The sequence below is a fragment of the Sinocyclocheilus rhinocerous genome, unplaced genomic scaffold (genome assembly GCF_001515625.1).
Source record: "Sinocyclocheilus rhinocerous isolate Xijiao unplaced genomic scaffold, SAMN03320098_v1.1 scaffold2043, whole genome shotgun sequence".
NCBI lineage: Eukaryota > Metazoa > Chordata > Actinopteri > Cypriniformes > Cyprinidae > Sinocyclocheilus > Sinocyclocheilus rhinocerous.
In genome coordinates this window covers 662,954-686,210 of record NW_015652169.1, presented here as the reverse complement: position 1 = coordinate 686,210, position 23,257 = coordinate 662,954, and the positions used below count along the sequence as shown (strand labels likewise).

Genomic DNA, 23,257 nt, shown 5'->3' with positions numbered 1-23,257 from the left:
CATCTCGCGCTCCACTAATGACGCTCCCAGACGCACACCTAACATTTGATTGTACTATTTTTGCATTCAAATGCAAATGTTTATTTTAAATTCGACTAATATTCTTTTTTTTTATTCACTATCTCCTCATCACAGGAAGGCACAGCACTCAATTCAGCATGTGTTCGTGTTTGTGTGTGCGGTCTGCGTCACTCATAGCACGTGCCTATATCGTGTGCTATATCGAAAAATGTTTCTATCGTTATCGAAGAGTGTGTACCGTCGATAAATATCGATACCGTTTTATCGTCCAGCCCTACTCTCACTGCTCTCGAAATGTACCCAATTATGATGACTTTCACTGCTAAGAAACCCGGGAATGTGAAAAAGGTCTATATATGTAAAGCTTACATAAACATTGCGGCACTGCACATGCATGGTATTTTTAAATCCGATTGAGAAAATACCCGGATTCAAGTGTTGACATGCTTAATTTTGTCTTGTTGATCAAATTATTTAAGGTCTACACCACCCCTTTCAATCCAATCGAAATCGATTGAGGTGTTTACATGAAGATTTTTTAGTCTGATTGAACCATCAGTCAGATTATAAATCAATTATCCGGTGCATGTAAAAAACTAAGCTATTGGCATTGAGGCGTATAGTTTCACCTGTGTTGGCAGTTTTACTGGAGTCAGCACTTTCACCTGCACAAAGTGAAGTGCTTTTGTTTTAGTGAGTCATCTTTACTTCTGTTGCAAAACCTACCTCGTTGCTTCCTGCCAAAGACAGCTGCCTTCTAAGGGGACATTCACACAGAATGTGTTTTTGCATTCCACAGCACTGCTTTTCCAGTCGTTTTCTATGTAAACTTGATGCACCTTCCTCCATTCTAAAATCTAAGAAGTTCTTTGAACTTTTAAAAAACTTGGCTCTAGACTTGTGTCTCATGTTTTAACACTTTATACAAATAACACTTTATTTTAGTGACTGTGTTACATGTACTTACTATAGTAATAACAGTAAATTATACATAATTACAAGAAACTAACCTTAAACCAAACCATATAGTAAGTACATGTTGTTAAGTAATATTACTCTACTAACTGTATAAATACTCTGTAACAGACACCTTAAAATAAGGTGTCTTAAAATAAAGTTTTCTCATTTTTCTCTTGCCTCATCTGCTGTCTTCTGTTAATTTTATTGACTGAACTCATTACAGTGAATTCTGGGATTTCCTTATCCACAAAGAACACGCATGTGATACCTTAAATCTTGCTTCTCTAGGCAACTCACGGTTTCGGCAAATAATTTCAAACGTATTTTATATGTTCTTTCATCAGACATTCAACAGTTTATTGTTAGCTTATTCAAATGTCTGTGGTGTTTTATTACAGAAGCACATACTGTATTAATTTGCATATGCCTAGTAGCCTTGAGAGCAATACATGTAAATATGTGAAATTCAGCTTTTCTCACTGTACTATCATTCATATTAGGGCTGCACGATAAATCGCATGCGATACTGAACGCGCATCTTGTCAGAAAAGCCGGTTCTGTAATCAGCGGTAAATCTCCATCACGTGCGGGCTTTCACATTGAGCAGCATTAACTACACAGAGCCGTTGTTCACTGACCAGCTGCGCAAAACCACGTTCATATTCGCGCGATTTTTTGCGCAGCTCGTCAGTGAACAACGGCTCTGTGTAGTTAATGCTGCTCAATGTGAAAGCCCGCACGTGATGGAGATTTACCGCTGATTACAGAACCGGCTTTACTGATAAGATGCGCGTTAAACATCGCATGCGATTTATCGTGCAGCCCTAAAATTCATCAAAACTTTTGCAAAAATTTGTGCACAACCTAATTCATATTCATGAGATAAGCCTTTGTTGATTCATCATAACTAGCTCATCTATGCAAATATGCACTTTTTGATAGCGGGCCATAGAACAATCCTGTCAAAAAAAATTCCTGCTGGCAGTTTTAGTTTCATTTTTAAAGTATCTTTTCAGTTATTTAAATAATTTAATTTAATATATGACAAGCTGCGCAAAAAATCGCGCGAATATGAACGTGGTTTTGCGCAGCTGGTCAGTGAACAACGGCTCTGTGTAGTTAATGCTGCTCAATGTGAAAGCCCGCACGTTATGGAGATTTACCGCTGATTACAGAACCGGCTTTCTGACAAGATGCGCGTTAAATATCGCATGCGATTTATCGTGCAGCCCTAATTCATATTCATCATTATCCAAAGTGACTTACATTGCATTTGAGGTATACATTTTATCAGATCATGGATTTCCTTGGAATCAAACCCATGGCCTAAGCGTTGCTAGCACCATGTCCTATTGTTTGAACTACATGAGTGCTCAAACATTAGTAGGATATCAAATAAAACACCTCAACCCTTCAACCATTAATACGACTGTATTGTATCTCCACTCATTAAATGTGTAATCTTCTACATTTTCACCATCCTTTACTCCATTTTGTCCACAACACCTTTGCCCTAATACTGCATTCCATACAAAGCCTCTCCATCTTGATAATGGTTTCCATGGCACTGTGCTCGTACATTCTCATCATGAGGACCAGATGGCAAGGTAGATGTATAGACTGCCTAATCGACAAGCTGCTGGTGTGCATACTCGTATAGTATTTTTTCTACTCAATTTCCATTTTACTCTAATTTCCATTTTTTGGTGATTTCAGAAATGATCAGTCACAGCTTTGTCGTGGGAGCTTGCATGGAAACTTGCTTCTTGTTTATTGCTTGTTTTATTTTACACAGAACAATCTAGTGAAGAGATTGTCTGTTTTAGCCCAGCATGGAGTAATGCCCGCACTGATAATCCTTTTGGCAAAAAAAAGTAAAAATGTCCCTGAGTGCTTAAGGGAGAAGTCCCCTGTGACTGATACTGCAGTTAGTGCTTCATTTACATGGGCATAGAATAAATCCCTTGCAGAGAGATGTGCAGTAATATTCTGCACTGCAGCAAAACCCATCCAACTATAGACCGAATTCACTCATTTGATGCCTGAGGTGGAGCTTAAAGTATTAAAGGGAACCGTAGACAAAACAGGCCAGAAACTTGGATATTTGATGGTCTTATGTGTTTAGGATAAGAACAGAATGATCAGTTGAATGTTTTTAGTCAAACTCCTCTTCAGTAGTTTGACTCTGGGTTAGGGATGGCTCGATACCACAATTTTGACTTCGGTACGATAGTTTCGCGTCAGTTTGGGTAACACTGCCACATAGTGGTGAACTTTGGAACAGCAGCGAATGAAATACCGAATTGAGCAAAATGATGATATCGTACCGTTTGAAATATAATATATACCGGTATTTTTCCAGTACCGGTATACCGCACATCCCTACTCTGGGTTAAATGGGTCAGTGGAATACCTCCTTAACAACACACTGACGCTCATGTACACCCACTGCTTAGTCATTCCTGTCTCTAGAACCAAATAAATATGAATAAAAGATGTCCACCCTTCTCACCATCAGCTCATAATATGCTCTATTGTTCGCTTTGTGCGCTACAAGCAAATAAAACAAGGAGTCACAAGTTACTGCACTGTATTATGGAGTACAATAGTTTTCTCTTTAATAATTCTTGACTTTTTATTTTTTTATTTGCTTATTTTCTATTCTTTTGTAATTTTGGGTACCATTTTGTGTAGTTTTAACTCCAAGCAGAGATTACGACAGTATTGAGGAATCTCATCATTGCTTTTTATTGATGGCTCTGGAAACAATGAGTATATTTGGCAAGACCACATGCTAACAGTTCACTATACAAATGTGATTCTGATTTTAAAGCTATTTACTATTTTTACAAATCATTTTTAAGGTTTTTTGTTATTGTTGGCATCTGCAGGTTTGGCATTTGTTTGCTTTTTTTAGTTCACACGTATTTATTTACTGTGTATTCATTCATGCATTATAGTGCCTGCATAGTATTCATGGGAACAATGATAAATCGCTCTAGTGACCTATTTTATGGCAGACCTGATCTGCAACCATTGATTTGTGGCCAGATGGGAAATCAGAGGATCTGCACCACATTTGGTTGCCTTGAAATTCCTGGTGCATGAGATCTATGGGATTGTACGGTTTGATGTTTCGGTGCTGAACAGATTTTAATTTTTCACAGCATTATGTTTTCATGTAGCAGGAGAAGACTGAGCTGTTAAATCTACTTCTTTTAATATACATTTACAATTATTCATTTAGCAGATGCTTTTATCCAAATTGAAGTTCAAAACAATTGAATTATCCTCCTGGTGTTATTTTAATTTAATTACAATTCAGCCTTGAAATTAAAGAGAATTGCTATAATAATTACCTTATACAAATCGATTGAAAGCAAGACTACAGCATCAGCACCAACTTGAGCGGTGATAAAGTACAGCTTCCTTTTTATAACACAGCAAGTTATATGAAGGAAATCAATTATTATTGTGGCTATTATTGTGTATCTTTAGAGAAAGAGCACGGAGAGTCGCTTCTGAGATGTGCCGTGGCGCGGCTCGTATAAACACAAGCAGTGACTAGAGTGCCCGTGTCGGAGCCGTAATGCACCACAGATGTGTGCAGTGTAAATAACGGGTTGTCCAAGCATTGATGGAAAGGAAAGCCCTTTATACTTATGAGCGGCCAAGCATTAGGTGTTTCTTAGAGGTTATAGTACATTAAAGGCAGAGTAAGTGATTTCTGGTAGCCAATGTTCTTTACGAGAAGTGCCATGGGATTTTTAATGACCACTGAGAGTCAGGACCTCGGTTTAACGTCTCATCCGAAGGACGGAAAAAAAGTTTGTTTTGCTATTCGGCCCGAATCAGTTTTCTAAAGCGTTTTTGAAAAATCACATACCCTGCCTTTAAAGAATGATCATGTGACTTTTACGTCAATGCGAAAAAACCATTGTTAGTAATTAATTATTAAATTAACTTTATTATAGTTATCGTTATAGTTATCCTTGGTGTGAAAGGGCCTTTAGTGTCGCTGCAGCTTGCAAAACACATAAAGAAGTCAAAGCGCATTTACATGCACTGATTCAGAATTTAAATGAAATGTCAACATCTTACACTACGCTTAACTTGATCACTTAGACATGAGCGTTTGACTGACGGTTATGTCATTATCAGTCAGAAGTAGCACTCTCTGTAGCAGTCTGTGATTACTGAACAGTGGCTGCTTAGTGTTAGTCAGCAGAATAATAGTGCTGCTGCTGTTGCCTCTGACTCTGCTGCTGTGTGATTGTGCTGTGTGTCTGTCATTTGAGAACTGTCCAGGCCAAGCTCAGCTGGATGGTTATACAAGCGCATGCAGCAGCTGAGGGAGAGACAGCGTGCTGCGTCTCGTGTCCTTGCGTTGAGGTCACCAGACGCACTCTCAGGTATGGACGAATTGTCTTCTTCACTGGCCTTCAGGGCTGACCAACCCCTCTGTCAACAAAAGCCACCCTGCTCTGACTGGCACCACTAATGCTAAAAATATACTTTTAGGAACAGATTTAGTAGAAGACCATTTTAGTTTTGGGTTTAGGTATTTGTGTAGGAAGACCTTGATTGATTCATTCATCCTTGACATCGTCATTTGACCTTATAAGTGAACACAAATGCATTGTTTGGGTAATACTGTTTAGTTTTGGCAATTCCAGCCTTTTGGAAAAGACTGCACATAGTTGGTCCTTCGAGTAGCAGTTTAGTTTGATGGGTGGAGAAGTTTTCTGGAAAAACTTTCCTTTGGAATTTATTACATCTTTTCTCCGCCCTGATCTAAAGACGACAGTTTACAGTTGGCCGGATGACGGTCAAACAAGCCGATGACAGGAAAAAGGCATTCCCTGCATTTCTGAAAAGTCATTCATTCAGTCCATTCATTAAAGGTGCACTAGCATAAAAACGCTGGTGTCATTTGAAAGAAATGAACACATTTATAATATTCAGCAAGAATGCATTAAATAGATAAAGTGACAGTACAGACTTTTTACATTGTTACAAAACAATTATATTTCTAATAAATGTTCTTTTGAACGTACTATTCGTCAAATAAACCTGAGAAATTGTATTAAAGTTTCTTCAAGAACATTAAGCAGCACAGCTGTTTTCAGCATTGATAATAAAAAATACTCTTTGGGCACCAAATCAGCATACAGTATAAGAATGGTTTCTGAAGGATCATGTGACACTGAAGTAGTGACTATGATAAATCACCTTTGCCATCACAGGAATAAATTATATTTTACAATATTTTAAATAGAAGACTGTTCTTTTAAATTGTATTAATATTTCTCAATATTACAGCATTTTGTAAAATCAAATTATTGCAGCCTTGACAAAAACAAAAATCTTACTGACTCCAAACTTTTGACAGCTAGTGTTTGTATATTTCATGTTCTATGATATTTACAAAAAAATAACTTTGTTTTTCATGAAACCTTAATAATAATAATAATAATAATAATAAATATTTAATTACATACCATTGAATTGACAAAAACAATATCCGTGTGAACTAATTTTTCAATAATTCAGTGGTCCAGAGTTAATTTCAGCAATGCTCTCAGCTATGATGAGCTCAAGTTAATGTGCTACTCTGCCATTCACCGGAAAAAATTCTGGCCGATACCAAAAAGCTGGTAATTTACTTCCAATTTTACTAAATTCACATAATTTAAATATAAAAATATATATCAATTTATATATGTCTAGTATTGAGTGATACTGCTAATTTACAAATATTACAAGCACTGACATCGGACAGATTTCAGAGTTTTCTGCCTGCATTTTTAAAAGCATTGACCACAGTGTTTCTTTTAGAGTCCCACGAGAGTTTCCACCTGGCTCTCTCTGTATGGTCTTTGTTTCAGTGTGTTTACGTGTGTGTGTCTGTGTTTTATTAATCAGATTTGGACAGAACATGGAATCCTCAGAACCAAAGGCATACCTAGCATTCTGTGTGAGTATCGGAGGGCCCGTTGCCGTGGATACGAACCAAACAGACCATAATTTACACAATGACCTGTTCTTCTCATATCTAGGGCCACAGATTCAATCAGTGCCAGCGCAGGAGTGGTGCTTGCCAGGCCTGTGGGTGTTCAGTGGCTCGGCAGTCGGGGTGTTGACTTCATGTACTGTTTCCATTGCGTTTCTCTCAGTCATTTGTATCTTTTTCTTCCACAGTTATTGTAATAAAAACAGACAGAATAAAGTTGGATCACCCTTGGCCTGCAGTTCTGACTCATAAACCCCATGAAACTTTGGCCTGAGCTCTTTCCCTTGCCTCGCCACAGCCCCAGTCAAGTCTGCTGGCTTTGGCTTGGCAGCGAGAAGTAATTCCTAATTCCTTAAGGAGTTCATGTTTCTTGGGGCTGATAGCTGGTGCAGGTCTCTCCTGACCTAAATGGCAGTATATTCAAGTCCTGGAAAAGTTTTCTAGTAAAAGACCTTTTTGGACGGCCGTATAGAGAGTCTTTTCTTGCTTGGCAGGCCTGTGTTGGTCTTGATAAAGTCCAATATCGATCTGGTTGTTCGTAGTGTGAATCTAATGGATTGTGGCTGCTTTGAGCGGCAGTAAAAGTGTATTTTAGCACTGTTTTTCCACCAGTATATTGTTTCTGAGGGACCTACAGCTTTGAGATTTATTCGGATGAATGGTGTGTGAGGTTGGGTCGTTTCTTTAGTTTATCATTTGCTTCTTTTTTTGCCCTGGCAAAAAACATTATTTGACCGGTTTTTAGATATTGTCATGAAAGGTGTTTTCAATTTAGGCTAGGATTACTGAGTGCTCCAGGAAGAGAGCCAAGGGCTCAGCGATGCCCATCGGTTGAGTGGGTCAACACAGGGGGTCAAGGTTTGTTGTGAGTATTGTAGATGAGTATTAGCACATTACTGCAGTCTATCCCATCATAAAGAGGCAAACTGCTTAGTCATAGATGGACAAAGTAGCCCTTTATTGTGAATGTCATATTGTTATGGTGCCAGTGAGTGTAATGTTGCGTTTGTTCTCAATAGGGCACTTAACTTTCTCTGTCTGTATAATAACTGTAGTGCTGCATTTCATTTTTGGTCTCTCTTCAGCATCCAGATGGTGTTGGACTGAAAAATGCACAAAATTCAAGTAGCTGACTGAGTATAAAGGAAATAGTTCACTCAAAAATGACATTTCTGGCACTGCTCTCACTGTTCTCACCTTCGTGTCGTTCTGTATGAGTTTCCTTCCTCAATGGAACAAGGTACATTTTTTTAAAGAATAACTCGTCAGCTCTTTTCAATTTGATGTAAGTGTTTGATGTAATGTTTGGCTACATTATATCAATCAGTACTTGTAAATTATATTATTTAAAGTGTAATGTCAAATGTATAAAACAGCTAAATGTTACTTAAGTTGGTTCAAACTCATAAGGTTGAGAGATTCTCCAGATCATAATGGAGATGTCACCTGCTGAGCTTTATCGTCTCTGCAGTGCTCACAATCACTGTTCTGTTCACTGTGGTCACGCCTAATAGCCTACAAGACCATTTGAGGATGTGGTTAGATTGTTGTAATTAGTTGTGTAATGATATTACCCTCTTGGTCATACATCTGAAGACTGATATTTCACGCTTACAGGGTAACTGAATTAGTATATACTAGGCCTGTCAATATAACAACTTTTTGTTGTTGCGATATATTGCCCCAGAAATAATTGCGATAAGCGATATTATTGTCATTTTAAAGACCATTTTATGCCACTGAATATATAATCATAATGTAACAGCATAATAATGCAAGAAGGCCTACACACTTCCAAATGACAACAAACGTTTAATTTTTAAGAATATTTAGATCATGGAAATTAAGTATCAAAATATTAGATACCTTAAAAAACCTGAATAAATAGTAAATAAACATTTTCTAACAAAAAGTGCAAAGTAACAAGAAGAAAAATTAAACTTTTTTTTGTAGAAGCATTTTAAAAAATTTGAACTAGCACCTCATGACTACATCACGTTATGTTTGAGAAGCTGCAAAAGACAGGCGCAACGCGCAAGTGGAATGTACAAAACATGGTGACATAAATTTTTAAGTAAATATAATGGGCGATATATTGCGTCACCAAAAATTATTGAGGTCATGTACATATATTGTGTGATTTGTCGATATATTGATTATTAGTATATACTACCGTTCAAATGTTTGGGGTCAGTGCAATTGTTTTTGAAAGAAATTCATTCTTTGATTCAGCAAGGATGCATTAAATTGATCAAAAATCACAGTAAAGACATTTATGTTACAATCTTATTTTTATCAAATAATTGCTGTTCTGTTCTTTTTAAAGTCCCAAACAAAATGGAAGTTTTTTGGCTTTTAGTATGAATATGTTAGCCTTAAGGTTATCTGTAAGATAGTGTGCTCCTAGTCTTGCGTAGCCAGACCTTCAGACTGACGGCAGAAGGTCTGGGAATCTTGGCCGCTTTGAATGGAGGCCATATGGGTAGGTAAAGCAACCAATCACGTTTCGTTTTGTGCTGTGTCATGTTAAGGGGCATGGAAATGTCCCCACAATAACAGACCGGTGTGTAAAATTTTTGGACATATTTTATAGATTCTTTGCCGTAACATGTAAATATTTCACATACGTTTGAAAAGCCAGCATTTAGTTGATCCTGATAGGTGCTCATCGTCACAGTTGTAAACACGACGGCTTTCTTCTTCCATGAGGGGTTTGGCATCACAGCTTTTTTGTTTCCAGGTGGAACGTTAAAGAACGCGACACACACGTCTCCTGGAAATCCTGTATAATTCAACCAATCCGATGACGACTTTGAAACTCCTGAAGTGTTTCCAATTTTGTGTGCTGTATGCATCAGACGTTCAGCCAATGGTCTGTGTGCGTGATGTCTGAGGCTGAGACTCGAGTGCACCAAAACAAAATATTTTCAAGATATAAGCATTTCAATCAAATGCTCTCTAGAATCCGAAACGTCCTGCCCCCTACACTACAAATAGACGCTGAAACTGTGGCTGAAATTAGTTACTTCTTTCTGTTCTATTCATATGTAATCCTAAAAAAAATGTATCCCGGTTTCCACAAAATTTTTGAACAGCACAACTGTTTTCAACATTGATACTAATAAGAAATGTTTACTAATAAGAATGATTTCTGAAGGATCATGTGACACTGAAGACTGGAGAAATGACTGCTAAAATTCAGCTTTGCCATAACAGAAATAAATGACATTTAAAAAAAAAAAAATAGAAAATAGATATTTTCAATTGTAGTAATATTTCACAATATTACAGTTTTTGCTGTATTTTTGATTGTACAAATGCAGCCTTGGTGAGCAAAAGAGACTTCTTTCAAAAACGAAAAAAAAAAAAATATCAACATCAAACTTTTTAGGGCTGGGCGGTATATCGAGTTTGTACGATATATCGATATTTTCTTTATAAGCGATTCGATATGAGGCAATACCGTTTATATCGATATACAGTAGTTTGACGCGAGCGCATCTGGAAATATAGCGGAGGACACAGACTAAGCTGCTGCGGAGAAAGTGCATAATCCAGTTTGTTCTAAACATGTGACAAGCTTCATATTAAGGCCTTTAAAAACTGGTAAGACATAGTTTATAGTTTCGTTTAGCATATTAGTTTAAGCGGCTCGGCTCGGCCCGGCCGTCATATGCTCTGACAGAAAGGCTGCTTGTGCAGCTGACAGACACTAGGCTACTCGCGCTGTTTAATGTGTTTGAGATGTGCTGTCTTCCTGAATGCATAACTTACATTTCACAGGTATATTCGCCATCTGTAAATGTTAGAAAGCCATGGAAATATTTCAATTTTTCAAGATTGCAATGTTACAATGTTAGAATGAAATGTGATTTTAAACCTTTTTTGCACATAATATAAAGGCTTACAAGGTTACATTCATTTTATTTGTTTTCATAGCCTTTAATATGTATTGTTTTGTTGGACAACATTGGGCGTTAAGTGAAATATATATATATTAAATACAGATTTTTAAAATACAAATACAAAAACGAAAATACAGAGATATACTGTATACCGCAAATCGGCCAAAAAATACTGAGATATGAATTTTAGCAGCATTATACATATTCTAGTTTCATGCTAAAACATGTAATGTTTTGTTATACTTAATTAAGACTGATAGTTGCCTTTTAAATGTTTGTTTGTGGTGCTGCCTGCTAAGTGCATTACTAAAAATTATTTTCTGTTCACTTTTACAAACGATGGATGTAACCATTTGTAAGTGCTCGTTTCCAATTACAACTTTTATGTTTCCCAATGTTCCTTTAAATCCTGCTATATAGCTACAGGATGTTGTAGCTCATAACAATGAAATAACAAGGGAAATGACCGGGGATAAAAAAAGCTCTGAAGAATCTCGACCTGACGAGTCTGTCTCTCCCCCGACCACAGTGGGCAGTCCAATTTTGGTGTACCGATGTCCAAACATAGCTGCAAGAAAATGAGAGAATGGCCACAGAGGGAAATCATTTAACACATGAGTGGCTCAGAACTACTACTTTCATCACCACAGGTTCTTGATCAGTGTGCCACAGCTGTGCAAATGCTCATTATTCCTCTGCCTCAGCATGCCTTGTTCACTGTAGGAGGAGGTACATGAACACAATGAGTGGTTTATAGAAACACAACTCATCTCTAAACATATAGCAGGACATCAGTCTACAGACTGGATTAGAAATGACATGTTTCCTGTCAGGGTTTTCCTGGCAACTTAAAAACTGCTGTTTTTGTCTTTCACATTTTAAAATGGATGGATTTCCGTCTGATTAGATTTAGCTAACATCACATCTCAACGGTAGAGCAAATTATAGAAATTATGATTCTTTCGAATCATAATTTCTATATTCATTTGGGGGTTCGAACTCGGGACGCCCGTAGCGCAACAGTGCTGTATGTAATGCCCACAAGGCTATTGGCGCCTAATCTGTATGAGTCTTAAATAAAATTTTTAAAAAACTTTCTTATGCTCACCAAGGCTACATATATTTAAACAAAAATAGAGTAATAATAATATTGTGAAATGTTATTATAATTTAAATGAACTTTTTTTTAATTAAAATGTCCGATTTTCTTTTGTAATGTATTTTAAAATGTAATTTATTATTGTGGCGGTAAAGCTACAGCAGCCATTACTCAGTATTTATTGTCACATGATCCTTCAGAAATCATTTTAATATGCTGATTTGCTGCTCAAGAAAACATGGCCTATTATTATCAATGTTGAAAAATATATTTTGTGGAAACCTTGATACTTTTTTCAGGATTTTTTGATGAATGGAAAGTTTATTTAGGAAAATAAAAAACAAAACTTGAAACATTTATTTGAAATAGAAAATTCTAAAATTTATCAATTGAATTTTTCCTTGCAAAATAGTAAAAATAGTCATTTTTTTCAAATCTTACTGATTCCAAGTAAGAGTAGCGTACATGTATGTCTGATTATTCTAATAACTTCACAATTCATGATAAAGCATGTAAATACATTCATTTAGTAGTTCATATGTATCAATATTCACCAAGGCCTTTAAAATGTCCCCTGTACTTTTTATGTCGTGAATGTTGAGGGATTTGCTTTCAAATTGTGGCCTTAAGCTCTGTCTTTCTCATTAATCACCATTGAAGGGCTTCTTTAAAGACACCACAGATTATTTTTGGGTACGTTTGGGTGTGTGTGTGTGTGTTTGGGAGGAGTGTGTTTGTGATGGTAGCTGTGGCTGTTAGGACACACATCTGTTAGCCACCAGCTGAAACAGAGCACATGAATACATTATGATGCATTACAAATTCAAATCGCAAAATACTTTTTTTTTGTTGTTTTTTTTTTCTCCCTGAGTCAGCTTGCCTATATTCTGTACACTTGCATAATTTCCCTTTCATCCAGAGAGACACATCTGATAGAATCAAGGAGGGAGGAGGACATCAGCCAGGACACAAGTTCAAAGCGTGTATAAGAGTAACGCAAAGAGTTTACATGTTTCCCAGCAATTCATACATGGTTTCTTTCTTTTAAAGATAGAAACAAGTAGATAGAAGGTCAGTTGGGCTGCTCGGAGGAAACAGGATTCGTTGACACCCTGTTGTTTACTGTCATTCATCAAAATATTTGAAGAGATTTCCATAAGCTGAGACCCTCAGGAGCATGTTCTGTTCGCTACGCTCTCAGTTTCACAGCGGTTTTGATTTTTGAAATGATATCCACCTCAAGACAATGAAGCACGGTCGAAGGGTTTTCTCCCCGTCCTCGTGCTGCCACGGTTGCTAGGAAACTGCGTGTCAAGGGTCTGTCACTGGTATGTTAAGTTGTCTAGCCACTCTAGGCTGTCTTTTCTGAGGAGATCTTGTCCAATGTTGATTTTATTTATTAGTTGGCTGACTTGCTTTTAATCAGATTATAAATATTGCAGTTCACAAGGGTATAAGCTACTTTTCTAGTCGTAATTTTGGTCTTCCAGGGAATATCTCTGACATTTTCTCTACCTGTTGGCCCATATGAGCATTGGAAATGCCTCCAGATTCCCAATGTTTGGTTTTGCCCCTCGAGGTGTGGCCAGTGATGCAGTTCTTCTGGAATTCTAAGATCATGAATCATAAATGAATCACAGACCTTTTTTAGCTGTGTTTTATAACCATCCTCTTCTCTTCTCTTTTTGTCTGCCTCTCCAGGCTTTGGACCAGGACCGAACAGCTTTACAAAAGGTCAAGAAATCCGTCAAAGCAATCTACAACTCGGGTCAAGGTGAGTTTTGACCCAGCTCTTCAACAGTAGGCTACTTCTGGAAATATTAAAATCAAAATTTCCAGAGAAAGTTACTTTTTGATACGATGCATAGCTGTAAAAAAGGTCAAAGTGACTTTCAACTTGTTTAATTGAAAAATTCCTGGTGAAGTGCTACTCTAACCGACAATCCTGAAGTGAGAAGTCATAGCGCTTGCTTTTCACAGGCTCCTGGCTACCGTCTCTTCCCCCATTCCTTCTAGGGAAACTCGAATGCTTACATGCCCTCTAGGGTAAATCAGCATGAAAGGTCAAGAAATCCTCCAGACCATTTAATGAGTGGTTTTTGGCTCATCCAGTCTCTTCTCTGCCCTTTATCAGCTTGTAACTCTTCAATGTCATTCCTCTCCTATTGGCCAAGCACACAGTCCAGATGCCAAATATCGGTTTGATAAAGGCCGCATAATGCCTAATATTTACACTCAGTCATTGAGTCAGACATTGACATTTGCAAAGTTGGGATCAGGGCTGGAGATTGAGTACCAAACAGTGTGTGGATGTAAGTATATTTAGGACTCAAAAACAGGACAGATGAATGTGTTCTGCTGCTGTGTGACCTAGAGATAGGTCACAATGGACGACTAGACTATAAAAGTATAAAAAGGCTAAAAAGATGATAAAAGCACTGCTACAGCCATACATATTCAGACCGATGTCTTTGGCTCTTGTGCTGTTTGATCAGTTAACTTGTTATGAGTTTATTAAAATCAAAGGAGTCTTAAGACAGACCGGTCAGTGAAGACGAAGAAGAGAATGATGTGCGCTACCGGCGCCTATTTTGTACTAGCCGCGACGGTAGTGACGTCATGGCTGTCGCCGGCCAAGCAAGTTGGTGTTTTTTCAATGTAGGCTTCAGACACGGGTCACGACGAGGCGTTCCCCATAGCGACCCCTAGAGGACGCAGTTCGAAGTTCCACGAAAGGGAACTGCATTTGATTGGGATCAAAAGCAGCCTAATTATTCAGGGCTTCCAGTCAAGAAATGAATAAGAAATTCCAGAAATTATGATTACAATGATTATTATTATTAATAGCAGCAATACTACTACTACTGTACTACCACTGATAACAATAATAATAATTTTAAAATTGTATTATTAATAATAATTGTATTATTAAAAAACCTTTCATAATAAAAATGCAGCTCAAAGTCTGAAAGTACTTCACAATATATTTCAAAATTAAAATTCTAAATAAATGTGTATATATAAATACACACGCATACATGTATATTACATATATTTCTTAAATATACATGTATGTGTGTATATTTATATATACATATAAATATACACAATACACACATATATTATGTAAACATAAACTTTTATTTTGGATGCGATTAATCGTGATTAATCGATTTGACATCACTGAAAAAAACTTTAGAAAGAGCACTTTTTTTACACAACAGTACTTGCTTTTGTGTTATTTCAAGTAATAAAAAATATATATGTCTGTCCAATCTGTTGAGTGGAAGTGCATGCATTTGGGAGAGATTTAAAAGCGGATTACAACGACATAAACGGTCAGAAAAAAGAAACTACGTTTTTTGGTTCATTAATGGTTTGCCCTGAATCACCCTGAATGAGCACTTTTAATGCTTTGAGATTCCCTCAGGTTGTTCTTCTGGGTCCAGAAACCTTCCCAGCTGGTCATTTATAGAAGATGACAGTCCACTGTTTCTGAGTACCAGATCTCCATGTGGTGGTTTTAAGTGATGTGATATGTAAGACTTCCTCTTGTAGCTGTAGTGCTTGATCAGATTGATTGGCTGACCTCTCTCTGACCTCAGTATCCCTTAGAGAGCACTCGTCCTCTACACCTCTTCAGCGATGCAGAGACATCACCATCACGATTCAGCAAATGCCAGCAGATTGTCACCTTTTCGGTTTATGAATGAAATCACACCAGCTCCAGCTGAATGTCGCCGCTCATGATGCACCATCATTCTGCTCACTTGTCTTCCTGAAGTGTGGAGCATCTCATGTTATGCTATTAAGTGCAGGGCGTTACTGTGGGCGGCAGGCAGAGGATGTAAACCGGCTCCCGCTGTGTTATCGACTCTCTGCTGTGTGCATTGCAGGTGGCCTCTGTGTCACGATCTTGCTTAATCAGATGTGACTGTATAGTAAGCACTCTAATCGGTTCCTGATGATTAATACCTGAGCTCTTGACACTTGGCATGGGGCTTTTATTCTCTGTTGAATTGCAGAGGTCTGCTTATGTCACTTTGCTTACAGTCTTGTTTAGATCTGTCTGCGATCTTTTAATCTGTCTGTGACATGCACGATCTACTTATCTTCAGAAGTCTCGACAGTTAACGAAATTTATGTTTGCAATGATTTTATTATTATTTAATCTAGTGGCTTATATTATTATTAATATAAGTATTAGTATTTAATGTATATAATTAAATGTCTACATAATGTAAAACTGTATGTATGTAATTAATGAAAGGTGCTATGATAATGGTGCTAATAATAAATATTAGTAGTAGTAGCAATATATGTTATCATTTATATTTATAATGTATGTGATTTATGAATAAAATCTAAAAACATGTGGCCACATATGGTGACCCATACTCAGAATTAGTGCTCTGCATTTATCCCATCCAAAGTGCACACACACAGCAGTGAACACACACACACACACACACACACACACACCGTGAACACACACCCGGAGCAGTGGGCAGCCATTTTTTGCTGCGGCGCCCGGGGAGCAGTTGGGGGTTTGGTGCCTTGCTCAAGGGCACCTCAGTCGTGGTATTGAAGGTGGGAGAGAGCGCTGTACATTCACTCCCCCCACCTACAATCCCTGCCGGTACGAGACTCGAACCCGCAACTTTTGGGTTACGAGTCCGACTCTCTAACCATTAGGCCACGACTTCCCCCTTAATAATAAATAGTAGTAGTGTTTATTTTGTATTTAATGTATATATGAAAGGTTCTATATAAATCAAAATAATAATAATTTTATTTGTATAGCACCTTTCATACATAAAATGCAGCTCAAAGTTGCAAAGTGCTTCACTGATCAGAAAATAAAAACAGAAAAACTTCCATTTTGTGTTATTTCATAGTTTTGATGACTTCTCTATTATTCAAAAATGTAGAGAATAGTAAGTTTTGGAAGTTTGTGCATTTGGGAGAAATTTATAAGCTCCTAAGAGTAAGACACTTCGATCGTAACAAGGACATAAACAGTCAGAAATTAACTCAACTCTTTATTCATTTATTTATTTATTTATTTTTATTTATTTATTTATTTATTTTGGTTTGTGGAGAGTTTACACATTAAAGGTGACTTTCAACCAGCATAACAAAAAATGTTTCTGAAGACAATCACCTATTGCACCTTTAATTTAAATTAGCACCTTTAAAACTCTGAGGTTCCCTTAGGTTCCTCTGAGTCCAAAAAGGCTGCAGTAAACCTTCCCAGCTGATCATTTAAAGAAGGTGACAGTCCCCTATTTCAGGGTACCAGATGTCTTGGCTCCACTCAACAAGACAAATGACCTAATAATGTCACTCTGTCATGGGCTGGGGTCCCAGTGTGGAACTATGGGAAGATGATGAATCAGTCCCAGATGCTGGTGGTGTCAATACTGTTTCCTAATATATGGAGACCCTAAACTTATACGGCTCTAGAGATGGTAATGTTAGAACTTCTTTTCATGTTCTTTATCAAACAAAAGACTGTTTCGTGTGTGGATGTTTTTTTTTGGTATGGACAAATTGTTAATGGGCACCTGCATTATTTTCCTGTGGGTGCTGATGACCTTGACCACACTCTCTGTCTGTGCCCGCATGTTTGTATTGGAAGGGCTATTATTGATTTAGTTTACAACCTGTGGGCTGAGATTTACACAGAAAGCTGTCCTAGTTGACAAATGTACAGGGAATTGCGGAATTCTCTTTTCTTCCTTCACGTTATGCTATTTAAATAGGCGCGTTCGACTCGAAGCGGTGCTGAGCAGACCGATTGCTGTATGACATCAATGTACCATGAGAGCAATTAGAGAGCAAATGGCTCCATAAGCTTTTGAATCGCTCTTGCGGTACTTTGATGTCATACACCGATTGATCTGCGCAGCGCCGCTTCAAGTCAAACACACCTATTAAAGGGTTAGCTCACCCAAAAATGAAAATTCTGTAATTAATTACTCACCCTCATGTCATTCCAAACCCGTAAGAACTTCGTTAATCTTCAGAAGACAAATTAAGATATTTTTGATGAAATCCGAAAGCTCTCTGACCCTCCCATAGACAGCAACACAACTACCACGTTCAAGGCCCAGAAAGGTAATAAGGAAACTGTTAAAATAGTCCATGTGACATCAGTGGTTCAACTGTAATTTTATGAAGCTACGAGAATACTTTTTGCGTGCAAAGAAAACAAAAATAACTTTATTCAACAATTTCTTCTCTTCCATGTCAGTCTTCGACACATGTTCATGAGAGTACCACAACGTATGGGCTATTTTAACGATGTACAACCTTTCTGGGCATTGGAACGTGGTAGTTCTGTTGCTGTCTATGGAGGGTCAGAAAGCTCTCGGATTTCATTCATTTTCAAGAATATATTAATTTGTGTTACGAAGATAAATGAAGGTCTTATGGGTTGGGAACGACATGAGGGTGAGTAATTAATGAGAATTTTCATTTTTGGGTGACTATTGGGTTGTCCAACTATGAGACAACTATGAGGGTGACCAACTATCCTAACTTTGGAAATGGACACCATTTTGACATGACATGACTCCACCCAATAGGGTCATTTTTTAAAATAAAATATATTCCAATCCTATAATAATATGCATGGCTTGTTATTATTCTCTACAGAGCATGTGCAGAATGAAGAGAATTACGGGCAGGCACTGGACAAGTTTGGCAGCAACTTCATCAGCCGAGATAACTCTGATCTGGGAACAGCCTTCATCAAGTTCTCTGGCCTTATCAAGGAACTGGCCGCTCTCCTCAAGAACCTGGTAAGGGATAGTGTAATTTTTATTTTGTTTTATTCTTATCTTATTTTCTTAGTCTTAGTCTTAATATTTTATTTTATTTTATTATTTTTACATTTTTATTATTTATTTTATTTATTGTAAAGTTTTCTGATCACAAGCTGTATGATTTCTCCTCTGATTCTTCTCCTCAGCTCCAGAGTCTCAGCCACAATGTCATCTTCACCCTGGACTCTCTGCTCAAAGGAGATCTAAAGGGAGTGAAGGGGGTAAGATTTACATCGCAGTCTCTGGACTAAACTAATTGGAAAGGTCCCCGCTGAGGAACACCCTGATTTACTGCTCCATACCCGCCTTAAATGAATCCCTTTGGACCAAAAAACGCACACTGTAAATCTGGTTGGAGTTAAATTACAGAGTTCTTCACGTCACTGTCCTCTATGAAACACAGTACTGAAGGAATGGCCACTGTTAGCGCTAGTAAACTGTGTGGGAGTGTTTAAGGCCCTTTGACTCAGTCAGTTTGAAATGTTTACTGGTTGACTGGGGTAAAGAGCTCAGGCGTCAGACTGACCACTCCTGTCACGCTTGTTGATGTCTCAGGCTTGAAGGCAAACATGTAGTGATTGTGAAAATTACTTACACTGAGTGTAGGGCCGTCTCACACTGAGCGGTTTTGGAAAGGCTGTCTGATTGTTTTCACATTAGCATGACCCAGGCTAAGAGCCTCTGCAGCATCAGCTGAATTTCTGAGTGGAAGTGATGAGGCTTCACTTTTTTGCTCAGTAGACCTAGGATACATACCTACCAGCCCCCATTCTTTCTCTCTCACTCTCTTATCACGCTCATACTTTGTCTCTCTCTTTCTTTCACCCTCTTACTCAGCGGAAACTAAACCGTTCTCTAAAGCCCTTATTGACAGAGGCAGAGGCAGTTGAAGGGCATAAGTGCCGTCCCTGGAGGACATTATCAGCTCTCTCTAAAATTTTTCCTGCACTGAAACAGATGCCTTATAAACCATTAAAAAGCACCTACACCAGTGCTCATGTATGTGTAACCAGGACTCACTCAGAGACTCTTAAATTCTATTAAGAAATCAAGACAAAACACCAAAACACAAGACAGCTTTTATATTCAGTTGCATCAGAATTACTGCAGAGCTCAATATAGTGGATATACTGAATGATATGTGTGTATATACTGTATGTGTGAGTGTGTGTATGTATGTATGTGTGTATATATATATATATATATATGTGTGTGCGTGTGTATGTATATGTATATGTATATGTATATGTATGTTTGTGTAAGCAAATGTTTGATCTGTATTCTTTTTACTATTAGTAAATAATATTATTTCATGAAAAAAGAATTTATCCAAAATAATGTGGATACACTTAAAACTAAAATCTGTCATTTTAAATGCAGATTATAATGTACAGTACAGAAAAGTTGATGTTAATTTTGAGATTTTCTACAGATATGGTTTATTAATTTCTGAAATTAAATTTAATTAATTAATTATAATATTATTATTATTTTTATTTATTTATTTATATACTTTTATGTATAGACCTTTTAAGTGAGTGTTAGATGATGGTGTTGTTAAACACTAAATGTTATAATATGGGATACAGTGAGGCACTATTAAATGTCAAGATTAAATGTTAGATTTTAAATTGACCGGAAAAAAAGTATGTGTGTGTGTGTGTATATATATATATAATATTTTTTTATCTAAATTTAGTGTGCATTCAGTTCCTACATTTTAAAATTGACTTTATATTATATATATAAGTCCAGCTTCAGCTTCAAGCTTCCAGCTTTATTTGATGTGCAAAACAGCATAATAGATGGGAACTCTTAAAAATAGGAATGAAAAACTACATAAAAGTGTAGAACAGCACCGAGGGAGACCTGTCACATCTTTTCATGCTCTGACTTATATGTATTCAGAAACAAAAACTGCTGTGAGCTTCTGGATTCTGCTTCAGCAGTAGGAATATATTCATGCTGTAAACAAATGTATGCTCATGCCCTTTCTAAGAAGCCAGCAAGCTGATACACCTCAGGTAAAGTAACACACTCCAAAACATCCGCGTATGTTTCATGATCAATTATTATTTGAGCAGATGAACATTTGGGCAGTAGCAAAGTGAATAACGTCATTAACTCCAGAGAATAGGTTCCTGAGAGTGGGAAAATCTGATAAAGCAATTGCATTACCACAGTCCATATCAGTCACTACTGTACATCAGCGCAGTGAGTTTCAAAGTAGTGATCAAATCTCTTGATTTCTTTGGTGCTTTATATTGTATAATAATGTGTTCAGTTTAACAACTGTGAAAAATGGTCTATAACTCTGCACAGTAAACCTAATTGCTTCCTGCACTATTTATTTTATTTCCCCAACACAGGATCTTAAAAAGCCTTTCGACAAGGCCTGGAAAGACTATGAGACCAAGTTGTAAGTATCATTATTGTGTGTTTATATTCTTTTGTCATGTATATAAAATGTTGTTTAATGTAATGTGTTGATATACAGCCGTTTTATGGCTATGCTCAAACACAACAATATATCATCATCATAGTCAAAGAGCCATTTGCGGTAACCTCTAGCTAAATTTAAGCTAGTTGTTTCTTCTGTTTCTTTCCTTTTTGTTGTAGCACAAAGATTGAGAAGGAGAAGAGGGAACATGCCAAGCAGCACGGCATGATCCGTACAGAGATCACCGGCGCAGAGATCGCAGAGGAGATGGAGAAGGAACGGAGGATCTTTCAACTGCAGATGTGTGAGGTGTGTGGGCTTGTGAAAATGGAACCTTTCTGTTTCTTTACTTCGTTTCACCAAGATAAGTTAGCTTGATGGTAGTTTTAATTGTTCAGCAACTTCAGGTTGTTTCTTGTTCTCTTCTGCCGTGATGTCTTCTCTGACTTGAGGTGTTGTGAAAGGCCAGGAGATTTTCAGATGCATTCGCGTTTCACTCAGCAGCTCTGGAGCAAGTTTTGAAGCGGCTGCTTGAGACATCATGGCTTGGCAGTGTCTTAGCTCATGAATATTAATTAGGCCATTCTGACGTTGCTAGGTAACATTGCTGAACCATCCATTCACATAACCTGATCAATATTCATGAGTCAAGCAACAGTGGGCTTTGTATTTTCAGGTGCAGAATATGCTCGAGTATAGACATACCAGGATATCAGACCAGCTTTATGTTTAAACATAATTTTACATGGAATTTTGCTGTTTTTATACATATTGTATACACATATATATATATATATATATATATATATCCATGATGAATTTATCTGGAGATCAGGTCTGCAGTAGAGCATTTGGTCATCTTTGAGATCGAAACAAAAAATTATAACAACAATTTAATGCTGAATTATGAAGTGCAAAACATTTAATCATCAAATGAAACAAAAATGGTTCCAAGGCTCAATCAAATAAATAGCTTTTAATACAATTGGATTTCATGATCAAAACAATATACAGATAAACTTATAATACAAGCAAAAAAAAGTATGAAGTATATTAATGAGACTAAAGACTGTCCATTAGATTTACCCAATTATATTTCATGTTTAACCACTGTAGAGACATCAGAGCCAGCAGCAAATTCCAGAAGATCTGGCCGAGGTGAGGCTGCTCTCAGCGGGTTCATGAGCGCTAGGGTTGGGTATCGTTTGAATTTGATCGATTCCTAGTTTCGATTCCAATAAGATAAAAAATCTAATATAAGGACCAAATTTCAGGTACAGAAACTGTAATTAAAAGTTTAAAAACACTGCATAGTTTTCTTTTCATAAATGAAATATAGATTAATCAATCAAAGTTATTAAATATATTCAGTCAAGATCAGTGACTGATTTTCTTTGATTAACATTAATGACAGGCAGAGTGTTTATAGGCTGCTGTCTCTTTAACACAGAACGCACGCAGATCTAAAAACACAGTACACGTGCGTTTTCTTTCTCATCTGTTTACGTTCACTTAAGACAAAAACGGCTGTGTTTATGATGATATACTAACGTAGTTTTCTGCATACTGGTCGATAAATATGAAAGAAGTCAGTTCTGGCCCGGAACAACCTTTTCAACAGTGGAAATGCACGGAATGGTTAGAGAGCGGACACAAACCGGGAACCCGCACCGCGACCGCTGTTCTTTGTGCTCGCGCTTTGTGCGTGCTGCACGCAAACTAGGCACAAGTTCTTTCCGTTCCTGCAATTAAATCGTTTTAAATCACATTAAAATGCGAACGCAGGAATCGTTAAGCAGAATCGAAATGCACGTGTCTTATCGAATACCTGGTTCTTGGAAATTTGGAACCAATTCTAAAATGGAACCGGTTTTCGATACCCAACCCTAATGAGCGCTGAATGGCCGCTGACCACCTGGAGCTTACATCTCCAAAACCTTTGAAGCAAATTTTCAAATAGATGTTATCTTTATTAAAGGTGGGGTAAGC

At 37.3% G+C, this 23,257-nt stretch overlaps 1 pseudogene; it reads left to right on the top strand.

Annotated features, from left to right (window-relative positions):
- LOC107713993 (arf-GAP with SH3 domain, ANK repeat and PH domain-containing protein 1-like) overlaps window positions 1-23,257 on the top strand; it is a 46,498-nt pseudogene that overhangs the window by 6,426 nt on the left and 16,815 nt on the right.